The following is a 20,263-nucleotide window of genomic DNA, read 5'->3' on the forward strand; positions in this document are numbered from 1 at the left end:
TCCCGTATGTCATTCATTTCAATGAGCCGACCGGAGTGAAACGTTCGGTCCGGTCGGCTCATTTTTGCGCCGTATGCGCTTTTACAACCGGACCTAAAACCGTGGTTGACCACAGTTTTAGGTCCGGTTGTAAAAGCGCATACGGCGCAAAAATGAGCCGACCGGACCGAACGTTTCACTCCGGTCGGCTCATTGAAATGAATGACATACGGGAGCGCATACGGTAACATACGGGAGCGCGAGCTTTTAGCTCCCCCCTGCCGTATGCGCTCCCGTATGGGACAAAACGTAGTGTGGACCCAGCCTTACCAGCACTGACCTGGCCAATGTCAGCTCCTCCTTCTTCCCTAGTATATACAGAACTAAAGAACCCATTCAGTAGCTCTACTTTCTCTTTATCGCCTGTGACAACCTCCCCATTATTATTATTAAGGGGTCCTACATGCTCTATCCTTGGTTTTTTTGCATTTACATATCTAAAAAAATATTTAGGATTAGTTTTGCTTTCTTTGGCCACCTGTCTCATTTTGAATTTTCGCTGTTTTTATCATTTTTACAGATTTTATTAAGCTCCTTGTACTGTTTAAATGTTATATCTGACCCATCAGATTTGTATTTTTTGAAGGCTATTTTTTCGTTGTTTATTGCTCTTTTAACATCATTTGTCAGCCATGTAGGATTTAGTTTTCATCGTTTATATTTGTTCCCCTTTGGTATATATTTAGCTGTATAGTTATTTAGAGTTGATTTAAAGATGTCCCATTTACCTTCTGTATCAGTATTTGAGAACACCTCCCCCCAGTCTATGTCCTGTAGTGCAGCTCTCAGCCCAGGGAAGTTTGCCTTTTTAAAGTTATATGTTTTTGCCTTCCCCGTCTGTCTTTGTTTTCTACATTTTAAGTCAAAAGTAACTATATTGTGGTGACTATTACCAAGGTTTTCCCGCACAGTTACAATACCAACCAGCTCTGCGTTGTTGGAAATGATCAGATCCAACAAGGCATCACTTCTTGTTGGGTCCTAAACAAACTGGCCCAGAAAATTATCCTGCAATAAATTTAGGAATTGTCGTCCCTTTGTAGTTTTAGCCAACCCCCGACCCCAATCTATATCTGGATAGTTAAAATCTCCCATTATTACCACTGTATCTGCCCGGGTGGCCCTCTCTATTTGTTTATGCAGCCGACCTTCTATCTCTTCAGTGATATTAGGGGGTCTGTAGATTACACCAAGTATTATTTTTTCCGTATTTCCCTCCTTTTGTAATTCTACCCACAGTGATTGTACCTCCTCAGAATCATCACACACTATGGCATCGTTCACACTGACTTGCATACCACTTCTTACATACAGACAGACTCCACCACCTTTTCTGTTCATTCTATCCTTGCGAAACAATGTAAACCCCTGCAGATTGACCGCCCAGTCATGCGAGGAGTCCAGCCAAGTCTCAGTGACCCCAACTATATCAATATGTTCCTCCAGTATCAAGGCCTCAAGCTCCCCCATTTTATTTGCTAGGCTTCTGGCATTTGTGAACATACACTTTACATTTCCATCTTTTATGTTATTGGGGTTAATGGGATTCAAGGGTGTTTTATTTTCCTATGAAGCCTATTCCTATTAACTATTCTAACCCCTCCCTCCGCTCCACCCCAAGGTACATTTATAATTCCCACCTCTCTATCTACACTATCTTCCCCCTCTTTGCTGTAGGTTCCCTCCCCCCAAGTCCCTAGTTTAAACACTCTATCCTTCTAGCCATCTTCTTCCCAAGCACAGCTGCACTCTCCCCATTGAGGTGCAGCCCGTCCCTACGGTAGAGCCGGTAACCGACAGCGAAGTCAGCCCAGTTCTCCATGAACCCAAACCCCTCCTTCCTACACCAGCTTCTGAGCCACTTGTTTACCTCCCTGATCTCCCGCTGCCTCTCTGGTGCGGCTCGTGGTACTGGCAGTATTTCAGAAAATACTACCTTGGAGGTCCTTGCCTTAAACTTGCGGCCCTTGCGGCCCTGAAATCATTTTTAAGGACACTCCACCTACCTCTTACTTTGTCATTGGTGCCAATATGTACCATGACTGCTGGGTCCTGTCCAGCCCCGCCCAGCAACCTGTCAACCCGATCCACGATGTGCCGAACTCGTGCGCCAGGCAGACAACACACTGTTCTGCGATCCCGGTCTTTGTGACAGATCGCCCGTCTGTCTCCCTAATAATTGAGTACCCCACCACTAGTACCTGTCTGGCCTGCCCTGTACTCCTCCCTCCCTCCTTACTGGAGCAGACCCCCCCCGGCGGTCAGAGGCAGTATCCTACTGCAGTTCTGCTAGCTCTGTAATGGCATCCCCCTCATCTGCCAAGCGGGCAAACTTGTTGGGGTGTGCCAGTTCAGGATTAGCCTCCCTGACACTTTTTCCCCTGCCCCGCTTTCCAACTGTAGCCCAGCTAACTGCCTGACTGTCCTGCAACTCCGTCCCACTGTCCTCCCCCACCTCTACTCCTGAAAGTGCCTGCTCAGTGAGCAGGAGACTCCTCTCCATGGGGGAGATTTATCAAAATCTGTCCAGAGGAAAATTTGCCCAGTTGCCCATAGCAACCAATCAGCTCGCTTCTTTCATATTTAACAAGGCCTCTGAAAAATGAAAGAAGCAGTCTGATTGCTATGGGCAACTGGTCAACTTTTCCTTTGCACAGGTTTTGATAATTCTCCCCCCATGTTGTTAATGCTTCTCATTGTTGCCAGTCGCTCCTCTAGATGCAGGATCTGGGCTTCCAAACGAACAACAATACCACCCCCATTGAGATTTTGCCTTTCAAGGGAGGAAATCCTTCAAGGTTTTCCCCTCCCACTCCGATGGGCAGTCCAATCGACTTGTTCGTTCGAGCGGTGACTAGGGATATAAAAGCCGTACTTTACCTCCGAATGAAAATAAACCTCACCCCAGGTGAAGAGAGGGCCCACAAGTGGCTGGTGTCCAGACCAGACTTAAAAATTGTCAAAGCAGACAAAGGTGGTGGCACAGTCATGATGACCACTGCTGCCTATGACACTGAGGAGCAACGTCTGCTTGAAGACACCACCACGTACAGACCCCTCTCATCCAACCCAACTGCCAAAACCATCAACCAACTTAGAACCTTCCTTAGGGTCAACTGTGAGAAAGAAGTCCTCTCCGCAAAAACTGCCAAAAAACTCAGGTTGTGTATTAGGTTGCCATGCGACTGCAGTGCGCCGCCCCTATGAATAGGGATGAGGCATGTACAGACGCTGTTTGGCTAGAGGAAGTGCGCGAGCCGAACAAGACAACTTGCTCCGGCAGCCCCGTCCTCCACCGCAGCTCCCCCGCCTGTAGCCTGTATCTTGTCACAGCTACATGAATAAACATTACCTGCTTGGTGAGTGTCGCCTCTCTTGCTCCTTTGACTTGCTGAATGTTTGTCTTCTATTCGGCTGAGCACCACCATTGCAGGCTTTGCTGTCAGTAGGTCCTGTAGTGCCTCTCCGTGCTTCTCTCCGCTCTTAGTCCCGTATGTGCCGACTCCTCTTCTTCGCTGCTTGTCTTGGGGACAATGTTGATGAATGATGTACTGACTACATATCAAGCTGAATATGACTAATTACTCTGAAAAGGTCATCTATGTCCAAAGATCATGTGGCTAGAATTGATCAGAATATCTAATAGATCTGTATGTGATATATTTGTATGTAATGTACATGCGCTGTCTGCAGATGAAGTCCACAGAAGTCCATAGAAACTTCATTGAAGAAGGTTAGAGATTGCTGGAAAAGTCACCTAAAAAAGGTGATCTGCAGCCATCTTGGCCCCTAGCAGAAAAGACCTTGACAATAGAACTCAAGATTAATGAGTGAAGTTTCCTATGAAATTCCAAGATGGAATGCCACTATTTAGGAATTACCATCTGTAATGGTTCTACATACATATACATTAATCAGCCATATTGGCACATGGGTATCAGAGGTGGAACATAGAGCATCAGGACAAGGTGGCTCCCTGGCATTTTCTCTTTCGCAACATATATAGTGTATATAGCTGATTGGTGTATATGTGACTATATATAATGAGTATTTTCAGATGGAAAAAAATTTTAATGTGAGAAAAATCAAAAGAACGTTCCTCAAACAACTGCTTTCCAGTTAAATAATGTGCATGCTATCTGCTCAGTTTAATACACACAGAAAAATAAGTGAGTAATTTATCAGCAGAGTGACTGAAAAAAAATTAAAGGAAATAGAAAAAAAAAGGGTCAGACATGAATCCCTTACATCTATTGCTGCAGATTCTTCAAACCAGTTTCTTCTTATTGTCCTTTTTCTTGAAGAGACTGTCAGACGAGTGCACTCTACAAAGACTTTATGCCCAACATCACTAAGGCATTGATGTCTCCATCTTCCATTTTGCCTTCTTTTGGCTTTTATAAAGTATCTAAGAGACTAAAAAACATATCCCTGGATAATTGAACAATTACTTATTAAACATTTCTTAGATGTGATCGGCAGCTTCACTCCCTGTTCACACAGAGTAGATATGTTGCCTCATTTTCCATATTTGCATGGAAAACGGACCATGAACATGGATTTTAAATCCACAGCATGTCAATTTATGACAGATAGGCTTTGGATTTGCTCTACTCCCTATAGTTACATTATAAGAAAAAAATAAAAAAAAATTATAAATGGAATGGTAGCTTTAACAATTACAGAAAGTATGGCATATTTGCACTAGCCATACACTGCAAAGAACACCTTAGTCTGCGGTTTACAGAGTGCCCTAGGGAAGAAAGTGGAATCGGCAGACCTTGCATTGTCCTCCAGATTGGGTTACCAGCATGTCTTATGTACCGGGAGAATGCTTACAGCAGTACAAAATTAATAAGGGATCAGAATACGCCATTCTGAGCTCCTATTCCGCCCTAGTGCCCTCACTGGGAAATACCAGCACTTGCTAAACCACTCAGTGAATAGCTTCGGGGGCACAAATTACAAAACAAACAATGTTTGCACTAACAGAGTCCAATAGTGTCTAAAACCAGGAAACCAGATTGACACCAAAATGTGCATGATCAAAACTAATTCATATTTCTTTTAACTGCTTTTTAGATATCGCGTAAAGCATAATGCTGTACAAAAGTCCCTGCCCACAGTTGGGATCACAGTCTATACCAGGAACTGACACAACAGAGTCAAAGTTATAGGATGCCGATTGCCCTACCCAGAGGCGGACTGGGGTTCTTTGGGAGCACCAGAGATGATTTGAGGGGCCCTCCCCTTTATATTTACAGAACACATCCATGTTATTTTTGCTGGCCTTATCTTTAATGTCTAATAAGTTATTTGTGAATACTTCATTAAGAAATAGACCCTAGTGACCAATGCTGCAAATGATGAATAATGGGGACCTATTATTGTATAAGAACTGGGGTCCACCAGGGGATCCTTTAGTGCACCAATGGGCCAGTTAAACTCCGTGACTAGACACAACAGTCCATCGACTCATTCATTGGTCGACATTTTCCATTACTGAACAAACAATACCTCTCTATAGACAGTTGTCTAAGGCCTAGCAAAGGGATCTCTTAAAGGGGTACTCCGCCCCTGGCATCTTATCCCCTATCCAAAGGATAGGGGATAAGATGTTAAATCGCCATGGTCCCGCTGCTGGGGACCCCGGGGATCGCCGCTGCGGCACCCCGCTATCATTACTTCGCAAAGCGAGTTCGCTCTGTGCGTAATGACGGGCGATACAGGGGCCGGAGCAGCGTGATGTCATGGCTCCGCCCCTCATGACATCACGGCCCGTCCCCTTAATGCAAGCCTATGGCAGGGGGTGTGACGACCGCCACGCCCCCTTTCCATAGACTTGTATTGATGGGGGTGGGCCGTGACGTCACGAGGGGCGGAGCCGTGACGTACCGATGCTCCGGCTCCTGTATTGCCCATCATTAAGTACAGAGCGATCTCGCTCTGCGCAGTAATGATAGCGGGGTGCTGCAACAGCGATCCCGGGGTCCCCAGCAGCGGGACCCCGGCGATCTGACATCTTATCCCCTATCCTTTGGATAGGGGATAAGATGTCTAGGGGCGGAGCACCCCTATAAAAGCTGAGATATGCATATGGAGGACAATTTCTATATATCCATATTCTTCTACTTAATAAGCATGCACAGATGAAATAATGCCGCCTGTTTAATCTATTCAACCATAGCTCTAACCTTGGGCACATTTCTCATTACCGACTGTTCTCTCCCACAATACTTGATGCTACAAAATTAATACACACTATTCCTGCAGCCATCGCCCCCATCTATCATATTATCCTTGATCTGTCATTGTCCCTGCGTCCTTTGTTGGGATAGTGAGTCATGAAATGGGACCCTCCGACCAAGGCGTCATGGTTTCCGATTACTGCTGATATTTTGATAAGTGATCTTGTCTTCAATAAATGATAATGCTTCTCTATAGATGGAACAGATGACATTCTCATACAGTCAGTCGTGTGAAGGAAAATATAATACATAAAAACAGTTATAGCTTTAAATATTTTATACCACGTGTCATCATTGTGTTCATCATTATCGATATACAAGTGGTAATATAGATAGATCAGTGATCAGCCCGATCCTACTAAGAAAAATGCTGGAATGTGATCTTCACCAGGGAATGATCCCGAGCAGCTGCAGCATCTTCTACACAAATCCAGGCGGCTGACAGCGTGATTGATAGGGAATAATTCATTCTTGTTAACTCAAAGCTTGCAATGAAGGGGGACGCTGGGAAAGTGATGATGCTCAATTACAACCTTGCATTTCCAAAAATAACTAAACATATGTTAAATGTTGGCACTGACAACACTTTACGTAGGCACAAAACAATCAGCCGGCTCCAGAAACTAAACAAAAAATAAATAAACTACCATCACAGTTGTATGCGCTAAAAATCTATTGCGTCCTCTCATATAACCTTTAAAATAAAAGCAGTATAAAACTAGATGACAGGCTGAGCTTGCAGAAAAGAGCAACTTGCTCAACTGGAATGTCATTCATTTGCTTCTAGGTAGACCCTTGCAGCTTTCACATTACTTTCTACTGACAGTAAATGTCTTTCAGAAGATGCATTGAGAAGGCTGGAACAGTGGACAGAGGTGAGATTGTATACACTGTATAGTAAAATGTGCTGACAGCCACGTGACCATACTACACACTGGGTGTCTAAATATAGCCAACTCATTTATTATCGCTGCCCAATGGAGCGCGTGCAGAGGACAGCACCGTCACATCCCTTAAGAAAACCTGCATTGCCGCAGGCTGCTTCTGCTCAGGGCCTGGAATGAAAGAGCACTATTAAAAGCTCTGTGCCATAAGATATAAAAGGATGCCACTTTCTGTATGAATTGTATACACAACAGGCAATGTTTGAGAATTTACATAGAGAAGAGAGTAAATTGACATATAGAAGATAGGAAGATTATCCCTTCGGTTCCTGTCTCTATTGGGGCTTCTGATCTAACATTTATTTAGTATGTCTGTGGAATTTGGGAAGAAACTGAAGTGCCTGGGGAGAACAGAAAAACTCCATGTCCTGGTCAGATTTACACTCAAGACCCACAGCTAAATGCTATGCTAATGCCTTACCCTGTGTCCATTTTTACAGGTTACAGAAATATTTTATAAGTAAAAAACTTAAAGGAGAAATACCAAAAACAAGTAAGGTACCTTCGGTAGGCCTGTGACCCTTCATATCAAAGGGTGTTAAGTAACACTTGACGGAGGTACCTGCAAGTCAATCCTGGATCTCTTGAAAAGTCTTGAAATATGCATAGAGAGAGTATTCATCAAATCAGAATGTCCCCCAAAAGGAAGAGTTAACCAATTGTAGACAGCTGTTTTGGGGTTCTTGCCCAATTTCATCTACCTTTGATAAGTGGCACCGGAGAGCAAACTCTTCTCCTTCTAAAGGAAAGCTCATTTGTATATTTTGCCCAATGGAGCATGACATGGTCTCCAAGTCTCCACACCAGCTTGGTGGTCTCCTTAAAGAGACACATTATCCCCTCTCGCCTTCTTATTAGGACATGAAGGGTCCCACATTCCACACACAACAATGTTATTTCCCAACATGGCCAAACCTTCCATCAGCAACGTATGGCACCATTCACACATGGCAGAGGCGAGCCAGAAAGCTGCTTCACTAACTCATGTTCAAATTCTGTTAATTCACACAGAAAAAGAATTATATATACACACACACCTATTTATAGGAACGTTATATGGCTACATCAATGGCAGCGCTACCCTTCAAAAAGATTATATGATCTACATGTCTGTATCTGCTGTGCTGTAATTGTCCTTTATTGTTCACACATGTATTCTGTTTGGTATGTAAACGTTATATACTTGTCAGACAGGATCACAATCACCCCCTTTTCCCTCCATACTGGTGTTGTAAGAGTAAAAGGACAGGCTGAACATTAATGATGTATATATATTAATAATTCATTGGGGGTTCGTACAATAGTTTACATCAAGCTGACAGGACTGCTGGCTCAGACAGGTAAATGTCTACACTGTATACAAAGTAGCAAACACATCACACACAAATAGTGTTGACTGTGTACACACACTACTGTTTACACACTACAAGCAGGAGGGCCAGTCAATGACAGGAAATGTCTATATCCCAAATAGATGAAGAAAATCAAGTTTTTGTTTGCTTTATGCTCGGTTCTGTTTATCGAGCAACTATTTCTTGGCATGACTGTTCTTGTTTGATTCTGTCTGCACTGACCTAGACATCGTACAAGATGGCAGACAATATGACACCACATTGGATTCTGAAATACTGGAAAGTGCTAAAGGCCCCTATATGCATTAGAAGAAAAAAAAGTCAGCTGAAGCAGCCAATCAGACTAGCTAATATGTTAAGGGGCCTCACAGCTCCCCCAGCAGATGATGTTGGTGGAGGATCGGGCATGTTGCATTTCAACTGTCTTATCCTTTTGTTTTCGAATAGATATCCACCACCAGAGGAGCCTGGCAGCAGCTAACCCCTCCTTTCTCCACTTAACATATAAATGAGCTGAGCTGAAAGTTTGTGTGTATGGCAGGACCGGTAGAGAAACTGTTGGCCAAAGTAATGCTCTATGTGCACTGATAAGCCAATGCCAGAAACAATATCAAACACTCCTTGTTCAACATAAGAACAATAGAAAACATAATTCTCCAACTATAGAGGAGATTAAAAAAACTGAAAAAAGGTGCACTTCCTAGTGTGGTAAAGTTGGTGGGACCAGGCTATACCGATATGTAGTCTGCTTACCGGAATGTATTGTCTGTGGGCACAATACCAATATAAGCCTGTAGAATCGCTTAGATGTCTGTACTGGGTGTAGGTGGCTGCCTCCAAATGACTCCTGATGACTGCTGGAGCCAAATGGTACTTCAATAGTTAAATGTTGGAGAGATGAAGATATTTTCCTCTTCCTTAAAAAATTGGGTTAGGATATTGGTGCCATCCTTATGTAGAATGGAACACAACCAATGTTTAATATAAAACTATATTCTATATTAGTGTTCCATTCTACATGAGGACGGTGCCAGTATCCTTAAAGGAAGAGGTCAATATCTTCATCTCTCCAACATTTAACTATCATTCTCCTTTTCTCAGTGTTAGAGATAATTACAGAGAGTGAGACAGGGATAAACAACAGATAAATGTATGGGGAGTTGGGAGCGCATACATGGAGGGCAGCTCACAAGCTGTAGATAGTGTGGAAAGCACACAAAAGGCAGGGGAGAATTACATGGGTCGTGTACATGTATAGAGAGAAAGCAGAGCACCCACAGAAAATGGTGGACTCCTGAACAGACAGACCTCACACCCTGCATGTATTACACACGAGCATGAGATGATCTGAACCTAGGAACCAGTGAATACTAGGGTGGTATAAAAATGAACGAAAGAAGATTGCAGACTCAAATGCCATGTAACCACTAACAAATGTAATAATCATTTTTCCCAGTCAAACATATCTACACTGCAACTACCCACAAAACTAATGCAGTCTATTGTTCCCATGCTGGTCATATAACTAATGCATTATTTATTTGGTATAATTTTTACTAAATATACTAAAGCCTGTCCCTATCCAAGAAGAGTATTGCAGAGTATGTGGTTAGTATTAGACTTCATGCACATGACAAAGCAAGGAGTCGTGCTCATGTACAACCGTACATAGAACCCCTACAATTGTACATCACGGAGCCTGCTTGGTGCCTCCATACAATATCTTCACAAGTGAACCATTTTCTCATCATAAAGAGTTCAATTACAATAATATAAAGCCTCCATCAAGGCTGTATTATTACACCATTCCCCATCCCAAACAACAAAGAGAAGCCATTCTGCATGTGACCTACTGAGCCGTTGTTGATTTATGAGACTCCAGTGTATAAATCATTTTCATATTGATCCAAAACAAGCATAACCCCAATGCAAATGAGCCTGCTACACATCATCATTCATTCTAGGACTCTATATCTTAGAGCAGAACCTACAGTATAGGATACGACCAGCATGACTTAATATCCTGCACACAAAAAAATGCAAAACCACACAAAAAGACAAGACGTTTTACACAACGGAAAATTGTTATTTGTCATTTATTTACTAAACATCTTGAGTATTTACATAACAGAATATTAGATCTCTACACAGACAGTGTATAAGATGAGGCTGGGCCTAGGAGAGAAAGCAGAGGGGATAACAAGGAGGACCAAACAAGGCAAGGAGAAGGAATGCAGAGATTCGTGTGCTCGCCAGCAGTCACCAAGCTATACTGTAAAAGGAAATCACAAAGAAGTGCTGCTTTGCATTATCAAAAGGTAACACTGCAGACAGCACGGACTGAACCGCGGAGATAGTCCTGCATTTTAGAACACTGCACTAAATTTACACAGTCATATCTTACAATATTACAAGAAATCTGCTATAGTAACCCTGAAGGAATGAAAAATAAGGTAAGTCCTAGAAATGAAGGAGGCTACTATGTTTGGCATATCAGATGACCCATGCTTCAAGATCGCAACAGAAAACAGAAATCCAGGTACCCAACACATCATTTATGCCCACAGAAGAGGCACCAATCTTAAAGGGGTACTCCGCTGGAAAACAAAAAGATGTTTTTCGGCGAAGTACCTTTTTAATAGTTCATTGTGTTAGGATTGGTTTGGGTGAAATAGACCGCCTTACTGAAATATTACCTTACAATTCACCTTCATGTTACCACGACAAGAGATCAGATTACTGATTGCATAATCGATTGGGAATCTGGTGTGCCGCTCTGGAGACAGCCTTGGAAGTAAACTAGACTACAAACTATATATCCTAAACTCTAGCCTTTCATTCTGCTTTCTCAAAACAATGCAAAAAAAGAAAATGTTGTAATAATGGGCAACACCGATTCCACCACATTGCAAAGTTTTCCTTCTAGGTTAGAACATCATGACTCTGAAGGCTATAAAACAGATTGTCAGCGAGCTATGCAGAATTAGGTGCGAGTCAGCACCTATAGGTGAAATTTTTTCTGCTACCTATTTACTTTCCTTTATGTCTACTGTAGCCTTAAATATTTTAAACATTTTACTCTTAAAACTCCAATTTAAACCTGAGTTGCATCTGGTATTGCTGATTAGCCCCACACAACTGAATCACACTCAACCACAGTACCTCAGTTACAGACAGCTTTATGGTTATATACCGGTAATCTTATTAAACGACTCAAAAAGAAACTGTTGCCTTAGGTGACGGAATAAGCACTATTTCTGTGCATAAAATTTGTATCCTGCATTTATCAGCAGTTTTCCCCCTTTGCGGGCTCCATCTTCAATTGTAAGGCTAGGTTGACACTATGAAATTTCCGAATTGCTGGCAATGGGATAACACTATGGAATAGTGCACACTATGGAATTTCAGAGGCGGACGTTCCACCATTGAAATTCCAGTGCCAAAAGAAAGAGCTTGTTCCTTCTTTAGGCGGAATCCGATCCGCAGACGTTGTCTAGGAGGATGGAAAAGTCTGCACTGTACTGGCACCCACTGAATCAGTCAGTCAAACTCTGAAGCTCCAGATGAAATTTTTCTGCCCGGAGTTTCGTATGTGTTAAATTTACCTTAGTTTTTCCATAAACTCAATTCTACAGTAGACAGAGACCTGTAGATATGTTGTCTCCTACGTTTCTATAGCACACCCTCAGAAGCAGCAACATAGAGGATATTATAGAGCAGTAATGAACAGCACAGCACTGCAATAACATAAAAACAGCAGTGTCCCTATGTATCTGTGCTGCTTCCTCCTCTCCTTACACCATTGTGCAGCAGCTGTATCCTGATGCCTCAGTGAACTGAATCTGTGTCTTTAACAGTAAAATTAGAGTAAGTGAACAGTGCTGAGAAGAGTGATAAGTGGAGAGGGGGACATTTTTCTGCTATGAGACATGTTACGAAGTTTCTTATCTGCACTTGTACTATTCATTTATGGGGGGGGGGGGATTCAAACACACTTAATTCCAGTTTTATTTTCATTCATTTATTCTTCAAAAAGGTGTTAAAAATACAAAATATTAAGATCAAAGTGCAATTCTGTAGTGTCCAAATATGAAGCAATCACCTGTTTCTAAGAAAGTCAATTAAGTTTCTTCGAAAAAAGAACCTTGTACTTCTGCTAATCTATAATCTATACTCTGGCCCCATCACAAAGTGAGAAGTAGTAAGTGGCCAAGGTGGGTGCTTTTCTAGATTAATGCTCCTAGTTATACTTTCAACCCCTTAAAGAAAAGAGCAAAATATTTAGACTGAGCCCCCCAATGAATCCTTAGACCAATGGGGCACTGTGGCCCCTTCTCTGTACAGTGACACACTAAGGTCACCCATTGTGTGTATGAAATTACAATCCCACTTCTAGCTCCCAGTAGTAGCCCAGCTCCAACTGATCACTTTATCTAGTTTTTAGACAACTTGATGTAGACTCTTTGGATGTCTATATCAATAGTGACCAACCCCCATCCCCGTTTAACAGAGGAATCTCATTGCCAGGGCAATCCGAAACGAAAGCCTGGAGTTCAGTTTATACCCTCAAAATTTACCATCACCATAATATATATCCAGTCTCATACTGTAGCCACTTTAAGGAAATAAAAATGAATGCGCCTTGACATGCTTTAAGAACTTCTGATGTAATACTCTGCCTAGCCTTCTTTTGTACTGAATGCAAGAGACCAACGGAAAGGAGGAGGGAATATTACGCCGTACAACTGCTCCACTTCTCTAGTCTAAACCTGTAGCACAACCTTTTGTGAATTGTATTTGTGTAACTATAAAACGTCTCCATAACACTTGGCAAGGTACAGAAATTCCCTGGAATCAAGATAAGTCAGAATTGGCCAGGTTGCTTCTACACCATGAACTTTATACAGGGCCATCCATAAAACAGGTGTGTCAGGTGACAGCAAAGTCCTGTTGGTTGGATGGGTAAACTCATTGCCTTTCTGTTACTTTGTACTAAAGGTTACTTTTTTGTGCTTATAGTATTCACAGCTTTAAATTTAGGTATATATGACCAATGTAACAATAAACTTTGCTCTCTGTTGTCCTACCAGATAAGATTGGAAAAAATACCTCCCGGCAACCTAACAAAGAAGCTCCTGTATATGTAATGCCAGGATTTTAAGAAGTGGAATTAAGCTTGAAACTACAGCAGTAGAAAGTACATGTAAATACACCCACAAGGGGGCAGTGTAAATCAGCCAGCAAACAGCTCCAGCCCACTCCACCTTCTGTAACTGCATAGATATGGTTGCCCAAACAGAATGTCACTTGCCCTGCAAACATCTTTGGTGCCATTTGAAAGCAGCCAGGATTTCTAGCGTAGCCTTATGTCACTTCTTGTTACATAGCAGAACAGTTGCTCCATAACAATTAGCTCACATTTTAGCTAAGCACCAATAACCAGTACAGTGCGATATGTAGTTCGAGAGTAATTCCGTCTCAACGCTGCCAAGACTGAATCTTCCCACAGAGATTTAAACATCCAGTTTGGCTCCAGCTTGAAACAAATACTGACAATGAATGAAAAAAATAAACGGTATTCCCAGTAAAGACTATTTCACATGATTTTATACAACATAATGGCAGTCGACCGATGTCCTGGCATTAGAAGCATTCCTTTTCGATGGAGTGGACATACAAGTCAGCTCGGCATCACACTGTTTTATGCTATCATAGAGGTAAATGGGAGTTTTGTTAACGGCCTATATTGTGAGCTATGCTGGCTCGGTAACTCGGGAGTTGCATAAAGTTAATGGGAGTTAAGTAAATAGCATAGCACAGAAAGCTACATGGTTTAATAGTAGATTGGATGCTTTGTAAAACAGCCAGTTTGGCCACTGGCGGTTTCCCGACAACCTACGATGACATCTGTGGCATATCTGCGGCAATAAGAGTGGAGCAATTTCATGGTTTGTGTCTTTTGTTGCAGCATAGACAAAGTGAATGGAGCCGAGCTACAATACCAGGCACGGCCATAAGTTTAGTTCAGATAACACATTTTATATGCTTTGCAGTACTGGTTATGGTGTTTATAAAATATTCAAGAATCAATAAGTGTAACCACATTTGGAAAAACTTAAAAACATTCTTGAAGTGTTAAGCCATAAACAATATTAAAGATGGCATATCACTAGGATATGCAATCAACTTATGATCAGTAGGGGTCAAACCTCTGGGACCCCCACAGATTTAAAAAAAGAAGGGCCTGTAGTGCAAATTCAGTGCCTTGTATATCAGTCAATGAGTGGCTGGGAGGAGTGGAAAAGCGAAGAGGCATGCCATGCTATGGCACTTAAGCAACTCGGCTCCAACTCCTTGACACTTAGCTGATGAATAAAAAGGCAATGTCTTAGCCTATGGTGTCTAAAGCTCTATGCAGCAAATACAGCTTTCAGATTCCCTTAACAGGGGTATTCTGAGTTAACACACTTATCACCTATCCACAGGTTAGGGAATAAGCGCCAGATTGAGTGGGGTGGGGGTGGGAGGGGGTCTGTCCAACTGCTAGAAGGTGTCTTATTAGAACATAAGACACACAAAAACACACAACTGTATCAAAATGTAGCATAAAGACAAAGAAAGATTTGAGATAGACTCATAAAAGACTTAGAAGACAACAACTAAAAGAACAAGGAGTTATTGGACATCATCTGCTGCTGTGCCGCTGTCTTCAGAATCCCGGGTATGTTAACAACCTGGCTTAATAGCTTTGTGTGCTGCACATTGATGCCTCCTCCTAGTCTGAAAATAAACATTTGCCTCCGGTTAGAGAATTCAAAATGCTTTGGTAATAGACCAGCTACTGCTTAAAGTCAATGTGGCTGGCAGGAGTAATGGTTTCTCCAGTATGATCATAAATAACATTGTGCAGCAGAACTAGGAAACTTTCCAAATATCCAAGTAGCACCACTGTAAGCTCAGAACTACTGGAAAATATTAATACAAACCTTAATAATAAACCAGAGCAAACACCACCCTAAAAATGTCAATGTATTCAAATAGACCAATAGAGCTGAAAAAGGCTCCTGTTTGCATTTACATCGGGGCCTGCACCAAGTGTGTGTTTTACATTACTATGGTTTAGCAACATTCCTAATAGGTTTTTATACTTTGAAAATGTTAACACAAAGCGTAGTCCAGTTTAAAGGGAAACAGACAGGCTGTTCACCAGGACTACATCCAATACACTGTGTTATAGTGCGGGTAAACAGCATTACAACGAGGGTTCACTTACATAATTTGGTCTAGTGGATTAAAAGTCAAGCCACCCGGTAGCTGCGTTACTACTGTGCTTTTGTGTGCAATGGAGGCAGGGAGCTGGCTTGCCGAGCTCCCTTGCCTCCTCTATATGCCACAATATGCCGACATGAATATGCACTTTTTTCATTTTCATATCCTGGTGACCTGAAAGCCTGCCAGCGCATATTAATATCAGGGGCTGGCATAGCACTGCATATTGACAGTGAAGTTCGGCAAGCTGCAGCTACTGGGCAGCACAATTTTTAATCCGATGGACCAAATTACGTAAGCGACCCCTCATTTTCATGCTGTTTCCTCACACTATAAACCAGTATATTGGGTTTGGTGCGGGTCAGTTTCCCTTTAAAAGACTCATTGCCATAACCTTTTATCTCTTGGCTAGAGTAAACAGCAGGTACAAAGAGCACCTCTCATTTTGGGGGAACGGTCCTGCATTACACAGACTGTGCATCATGTAACCTATTAATTTTTTTCTTTTAAGAAACTTCTGACAAGTCACTTAGACTAAGAAGTTCTCACCAGTGGGCCCGAGTTCTGAGGCCCTTCTAGTTGCTAAAATGAAGGGGCAGAAGTGCTCAGTTGGGTGATGGCCCCTTTATTTTATTGACTATTAAAGGTCTTGGCATCCTAACCCTATCGATAAAAATTTGAGACACTGCAGGAAAACTGAACACGTAAAAAAAGGTTTCTCCAAAGATTACAGCTGGTTCAGCCCAAGGGCTCATTTTGGAATAAAGTAGAAGAGAGAAGATTGGGGTACTGGAGCTAGGTAAGTAAATGCTTTTTCTTCTATTTTCCCCCCACCCCTATAATTATTATTTTTTTAACACTTGAATACCCATTTAAAGTCTAAAATAGGCTGATTTCTAAGGCGTTAAATAACTTGGCTGCTCTCCAAGGCTGTTGCTTTTTTTTTGTTCACCTAAAATTTTTTAGATGCACGTCTTGCCTAGTCACAGTGACTCATGTACAATGGATGTGTTCTAGCATGTGATCTCCACCTTATTGCGGATTCCTAGAAAGTCCTATGAGGTTGTACACTGCTCTCTTCCCTCTCCAAGGAAGCCCAAGTAGGACCCAGCAGAAAAGGGGGCACAATACTTAGCTTAGTGCTTCCTCTCCTTTTCAAGGATCGGTGGGGGTCTCAGTACTCAGACGCCACCGAATGAACATTTCGGACAAACATTTACTGCCAGGTTTCTCCAGAGATTACAGCTGATCACTGGGGGACACCAACGTATTCTTATTGTCAAGGGTCTCTTCTAAGAAGTACAGACTGTCTAAGTATATAACCCCTTTTAGAGATAACTTGGCTTCTCTCGGATGTAGCTCTTTTACAAGCATTGTATGTGCAGATGTTGCCTAGACATAGGGACTTTCACATGTTCTAGCACACAAACTCCTTATTGCAAAAAACGGTATCAACTCAAAGGAATACAGTAGTGTTTCCCAACCAGGGTGTCTCCAGCTGTTGGAAAACTACAACCCCCAGCATGTCCGGACAGCCAGATAAAGCCCTATAACAGATTATAGATACTAGTTATCCCTTTCCAAGTACTCTTCATACATAACAGAGCTATGATACTGAAAGATTAGACCACCATGTACTGTAAAATACAAGGAAGATAAAGTCCCTCCAGCAATAGAAAACATAGTTCAAAGCAGGTTCAGGGGATTCCTTACTCTGTACACTGTGTAAGGGAAGAAAATGGCCAATTTCACCTGCATGAATAAGTAGCTTTTCTGGAGCCACAGATATCTGAAAATGGAATCCATTAAGGGTTATAAGCATTGTTTTACCAGAGAACATAGCCGAGCAACTTCAAAGACTTGTAGCATGTAGAACGCTGCTGGATCGAATGCTGGATGTACGAGATGCTATAGACCGTGTGCATACAGTTAACCAAGTGAACACCGATAGTTTATAGCACAAGGGTAAACTCACTGTTACCAGCAAATGAGGGAAGATCCCATCTATCCCTCCCATTACAGAACTATACAAATTAAACAGATTTTATGCTACTGTGACGGGGGGGGGGGGGGGGGGATTTAAAACTGCAAATTTCAGTTTGCACCAGTTATGCATCAGTAATGCAGAAATCCACAGAGGTCATCTTCCATAAGTGCAGTGATCTAAGGGCTCTTTCCCATCACGATTGTGCCGTCCAATGCACGTACACATTGGCAAACTGTCCAAATGGGATGTAGATATACATGTGCACGGACAGGCCCAAGCCCTATTAACTTGAATGGCTAGAACATTGTAACCTAGGGACTATGTATGGGTTATTCCCCAAATGGATATGTGTACTGACTTAGACTCAAAAGCGCAGCACACCATGCTTTTGATTCCGAGGCATTACACACATAGGTTAAAGAAATAGCCCAAACGTAGGCAAGCAGGGCAATAAAATCAATGGGGACAAAAAAATGCAAGCTTTAAAAAAAATAAAAAATAAAATAAAACATTTGGATCCGTCAAAAAAAATGTATTTTTTTTTTTTTTTTAAAGAAAACAAAGGCTAGTATCTTGGTGTAAAAATATAGTATGTACCATATATATTCAAGTATAAGCCGAGTTTTTCAGCATGATTTTTCGTGCTGAAAACGCCCCCCTCGGCTTTTACACGGGTGAACTTTCCTCCTGTCAATCCCTTTCAGTGGTCTTCAACCTGCGGACCTCCAGATGTTGCAAAACTACAACTCCCAGCATGCCCGGACAGCCATCGGCTGTCCAGGCATGCTGGTAGTTGTAGTTTTGAAACATCAGGAAGTCCGCAGGTTGAAGACCACTGCAGCCTTCGTCATCATCCAGTTTTCTACTCACCTCCCCTCGGTGGGAAGGAAGGGTGAGCTATGCTACAGGGACCGTCCGGAGGGGAGGGTTAGTCGTTCCGGCCTGTCCATTTTCACCGGGAGGCCCTCTTCTCCGCACCGGGCCTGCCCCGGCCTAGTGACGATGACGCACAGGGACGTCCGTGCGCAGCAGAGGTCCCTACGCATGAACGTCCCTGTGCGTCATCGTCAAGGCAGCGTCACTAGTCCGGGGCAGGCCCAGAGCGGAGAAGAGGGCCTCCCGGTGAAAATGTACAGCCCGGAACGACTAACCCTCCCCACCGGACGGTCCCTTCAGCATAGATGGCCCGGACCAGCTCACCCTTTCTTCCCACTGAGGGGAGGTGAGTAGAAAACTAAAGGGGGGTCTGCACGATGATGAAGGCCGCAGTAGTCTTCAACCTGCGGACCTCCAGATGTTTCAAAACTACAACTCCCAGCACTAGGAGTTGTAGTTTTGCAACATCTGGAGGTCCGCAGGTTGAAGACCACTGATGAAGGCATTGACAGGCGGTGATGATGAAGGGGGGAGGATGATGACGGGGGTCTGGATAACGACAGGGGGGATGATGACGGGGATAAAAATGACAGGGTGATGATGACGGGGGTGATAAGGACAGGGGTCTGGATGATGACAGGGGGGGGATGATGTATTTCCCACCCTAGGCTTATAGTCGAGTCAATAACTTTTCCTGGGTTTTTGGAGTGAATTTAGGGGCCTTGGCTTATATTCGGGTCGGCTTATACTTGAGTGTATACGGTAACATAAAATGATGCTGAAAGTAGTGACATTCCAAATACAGGAATATAAAGTAAATTTTGTAGAGGTATGTAGGGAATGTCTGTTGCCTTCCAAATCTCCCTAGATATAAGTCTTTAGAGTAGCAGTCCTTGTGTACCCCCAAGTAGAAGAGGTTTAAAGGTTATCCTCTCAGTAGTCCAGATGTCTCGGCTATGAACTAGACATAAATCTGTCACACTGACTGAGCCTGAGCTTCATCCACCTGCGCACCATGGACACACCAAATAGAAGCCCTTTTAAAGGCTAGATAAGAGATAGCAGCCTATGTACATCCCCATCTTCATTATCATGCACCCGACAGGAGCGCCGCAGTCATGTGATCAGGGAAAGTAAAGCGAATAAAGCTGTGTGCAAGAGACGTACGTCCTCAGGGAATAGGAGATTCACTATTCATTTTACTGACCAGTGAAGCAGAGGCTGTGATATCACGCCAGCTTTTAGCATTCAAGGCATGAGCTATATTTAGAGATGGAGGACGCTAAAATGACGTCGGAATATTCTGTGCTTCCGATCAATGTACCTTCTTATTTCGTGGGCCATTTACTGCTCTGTAGATTCTAATGTGTCATGGACTAAGGCAGCGGTGAGGTCTTATTCATGTGGTGCCATTACTGTCCAAATGGTCAACTGAAACAGAAAAGGACTATAAATACTAGTAAAAACATGGCTTGTGGAGTTGGCTTATAAACTCCGAAAAAACAATGCTTTTGCTCCTTGCTGTAGTAACAGGACAAAGTAAATGTC

The 20,263-nt window shown here is 42.7% G+C and overlaps 1 protein-coding gene and 1 long non-coding RNA gene across 4 annotated transcripts in view; one reads left to right on the forward strand and one right to left on the reverse strand.

Moving 5' to 3' along the window:
• LOC130369451 (uncharacterized) overlaps positions 1–14,310 on the forward strand; it is a 56,456-nt gene extending 42,146 nt beyond the window's left edge. Inside the window, exon 3 of the long non-coding RNA XR_008892759.1 lies at positions 13,674–14,310. This is a non-coding gene — a long non-coding RNA (uncharacterized LOC130369451). The remainder of the gene's footprint in view (positions 1–13,673) is intronic.
• Positions 1–20,263, reverse strand: part of PPARGC1B (PPARG coactivator 1 beta) — a 97,445-nt gene that overhangs the window by 57,913 nt on the left and 19,269 nt on the right. The window lies entirely within an intron of this gene.

Source organism: Hyla sarda, chromosome 4 (genome assembly GCF_029499605.1).
Source record: "Hyla sarda isolate aHylSar1 chromosome 4, aHylSar1.hap1, whole genome shotgun sequence".
NCBI classification, from domain to species: Eukaryota; Metazoa; Chordata; class Amphibia; order Anura; family Hylidae; genus Hyla; species Hyla sarda.